Here is a 3591-nt window from a genome sequence, read left to right as displayed (position 1 = left end):
CCGGCTTTGGCTTTCTTTTTTAACATTACTTTGGCTATTCAGGGTCTTTTCTGGTTCCATACAAAGCTTGGAATTATTTGTTCTCGCCCTGTGAAGAACGCTGGTGTTATTTTGATAGGGATTGTGTGGAATGTATAGATTGCCGGGGGGTAGTGTTGACATTTTAACAATATTTGTTCTTCTGATCCATCAGCATGGAAAGTTTTTCCACTTCTTTGTGTCTTGTTCAATTTCTTTCATAAGCTTTCTATAGTGTTCAGCGTACAGATCTTTTATTTCTTTGGTTAGGTTTATTCCTAGGTACTTTATGGCTTTCAGTGCCATTGTAAATGGGATCCATTCCTTGATTTCTCTTTCTGCTCCTTCATTGTTGGTGTATAAGAATGCAACTGATTTCTGTACATTGATTTTATGTCCCGCGACTGCTGAATTCATGTATCAGTTCTTGAAGTTTTTTGATGGAATCTTTTGGGTTTTCCACATAGTCGTAGAAAGAGTATCACGTCATCTGAGAAGAATGAAAGTTTGACTTCTTCCTTGCCAATTTGGATGCCTTTTACTTCTTTTTGTTGTCCGATTGCTGAGGCTAGGACTTCCAACCCTATATTGCACAACAGTGGTGAGAGTGGACATCCCTGTCGTGTTCCTAACCTCAGGGGGAAAGCTCTCAGATTTTCCCCATTGAGGATGATATTAGTTGTGGGTCTTTCTTATATGGCCTTTATGATCCTGAGGTATGTTTCTACTATACCTCCTTTCTTGAGGGTCTTTAGCAAGAAATGATGCTGTACTTTGTCAAATGCTTTTTCTGCCTCTATTGAGAGGATCACGTGGTTCTTTTCTTTTATTAATGTGATGTATCACATTGATTGATTTGCAGATATTGGACCTAACTCCACAGCCCAGGAATAAATACCACTTGATTACGATGAATAATTCTTTTAACATTTTGTTGGATTCGGTTTGCTAGTATCTTGAAAATCTTTGCATCCATGTTCATCAGGAAGATTGGTCTGTACTTCTCCTCTTTGGTGGGGTCTTTGTCTGGTTTTGAAATCTCATTACCCTTGGGGCGCCTGGGTGGCGCAGTCGGTTAAGCGTCCGACTTCAGCCAGGTCACGATCTCGCAGGTCTGTGAGTTCGAGCCCCGCATCAGGCTCTGGGCTGATGGCTCAGAGCCTGGAGCCTGTTTCCGATTCTGTGTCTCCCTCTCTCTGCCCCTTGCCTGTTCATGCTCTGTCTCTCTCTGTCCCAAAAATAAATAAACGTTGAAAAAAAAAAATTAAAAAAAAAAAAAAAAAAAGAAATCTCATTACCCTTTAAGTTAGAAACACAAAGCTTAGGTGTTGTAGATAATTATTTTTATTAATCCATAACACTTCACTCACCGGAGGGAATGCTGTTGGAATTGTTTTGTGTCATCCAGGCACAGGTCTCACCTGGATTTAAGAGTGTAGATACAGATCCTTAAAAAGATGTTTGATTTTTTTTTAATGAGTTACGTACTGTAGTCTTTAACTTGCTTTTGTAAACCTAACAATAAATCACAGATGTTTTTCCATGTTAATACTGGAAAACCTCCTTCTTTTTAATGGTTACATTGTATTCCATTGTTTGGATGTGACACACACTATTTGATGAATGCCCAACTTTGCGGTTAGATTGTTTCCAATAATTGTTTCATCGTTTGCTATCCCAAATAATGTTATGATGAACATCTCCTGGTAGTTATGAAGGTATAATGTAGATATACACATCTGTAGAGGGGTGGGAAGAGGAGGGGTCAAAAGCTATGCATGGTTTCAATATTGGTAGATATTGCCAAATCATCCACTAAAAAGTTTGTGCCATTTTGTACTTCACAGATTGTTACCACCACTTGATATTAGTGATCTGTAATCTCTGACGATCTGATAGGGAAACATGGCACTTCACTGTTTTAACATCATGAATTATAAGCAAATCTGGCAAAATATAATTAGAAAACAATGACAAGAGGAATTTGCTAGAAAATGCACAAATTTAGATGCCCTTGGGGGTTAATTTCAGAGAGGGCACGGTGGCGGGCGGGGGGCGGACGGGGGGCTGTGTTTGGAGGAAGCCAGCCCAAGGACGAGTCATGGCATCCTGAGAGGCCAGACCCAGGTGGCTCCCAGTGGGCTGACCGCCAGGTCTTGGAGATGACTGAGGACGGGGTTCTGGAGTCTGAGAGTGATCGATCAACAGAGGGACGAAATGACAACCCACGGCAGCCCTTGCAGAGACACCTTCGGCACCCCACCCTCACCCGCTTAGGGGGAGGCCTAGCCAGCCTCTGGGCAGGGCCAGGAAGTAGCCTGCGCTGGCAGCCAGGAGTGGCCTGGACTCAAGCAAATCATTGCCCCACACACAGCCAGAGAAACTCCGAGAACCTTTCACTTTTCCTCCTTCCCTTAATTCTGGACCTTCTCTGCTTCCCCTCCTTGGCTGAGACCTGGGAGAGAGAACATGGCCTCTCTAGGGTCACCTCCCACTTTGGAGATTTTGGAGGGTGATGGAAGGACCACCAGGGTCCACCAGGATGAATCTGTGCCCACGATGACTTCTAAGCAACAATATAATACCCTCCCAGGAGAGGAGGTAGAACCCTGCCAGCCCCAGAAGCACCCCACACTTCTTCCCAACCACAGACTTCTCCCTCAGTCCTAAGAATAACTACCCTCTGCTTTTCTAGAAAACGTTTCTGTAGTTCTTTCTTCTCTACTGCTTGGGTAACCAGGTGCCTTTTAAAGGCACGTTTGTGTATTTAAATCAATGACACTGGACTCAGGCATTGTTGGGGCTCCTTTCCCATTCCCAAGGCCAAGGCCAGAGCAGTGGCAGGGCACTGAGGACACCCTTCCATGCTGCTCACTACGGGCACCCCAAGACGTGCCCAGATCCAGTTCTTGTGGGCGCCTCACCTGGGCCCTGGGGGGTCTCGCTGGGGCTAAGAGCCTCTAGGTGTGCCCCAAAGCCACCCTCCGGGAGGCCCAGTCACTTTCAGAGGGACCCAGAACAAGTAAGTCGAGGACCCCCCAGAACCCCAACCAAAGAGCTTCTGTCCAAAGCTGTGCTTAGGGATGGCTCTGCCCCATTCTCTCCCCTCGGTGGCCCTGCCCTCCCCCCCTCTGCAGGCATGTAGCGCAGTCACCCCATGCACAGGGGGAGGACCTGCCCTCAGGCTTTTGGCCTGGCACCTTGAACCTCCCGGGCGACACAGAGCCTGGCACCCCTCCCCCCACAACAGGAAAAAGAGCTGAGCACGAACCCAGCTTCACAACTCACAACTGAACTTGCCACCGTACGTGTGTGAGCACGTGTGTGTCCAACCTCTGCATCCTCCCCAAACTTGCCGCTGGGAAAATACTCCCAGCGAAACACGTCTGTCACGTGAGGTCACAAAGCCCCTGCTAGGTCAGCGATCGGTCGTAATGATGACATTTGTGAGCGCTTAGTGCTGGCAATGGCCCAGCTCCTCTGCACACAGCACCCTGCTCAAGCCTCACTGCACCCAGGGAGCTGGAAGGACTCTTGTTCCATTTTCAGGACAAGTTGTTTAGGAAGAGAGGG

General features: G+C 46.8%; 1 long non-coding RNA gene across 1 annotated transcript; it reads right to left on the bottom strand.

The window, feature by feature from the left end:
* Nucleotides 1-1305: 1305 nt before the first annotated feature.
* On the bottom strand, nucleotides 1306-3374 carry LOC122492282. The gene is made up of 2 exons (XR_006299586.1): nucleotides 3307-3374; nucleotides 1306-1757 (listed from the first exon to the last, which is right to left on the bottom strand). It is a non-coding gene; the product is annotated as an uncharacterized LOC122492282 (long non-coding RNA).
* Nucleotides 3375-3591: the final 217 nt, after the last annotated feature.

The sequence above is a fragment of the Prionailurus bengalensis genome, chromosome C2 (genome assembly GCF_016509475.1).
Source record: "Prionailurus bengalensis isolate Pbe53 chromosome C2, Fcat_Pben_1.1_paternal_pri, whole genome shotgun sequence".
Taxonomy (NCBI): domain Eukaryota; kingdom Metazoa; phylum Chordata; class Mammalia; order Carnivora; family Felidae; genus Prionailurus; species Prionailurus bengalensis.
This window is presented reverse-complemented; position numbering and strand designations above follow the sequence as displayed.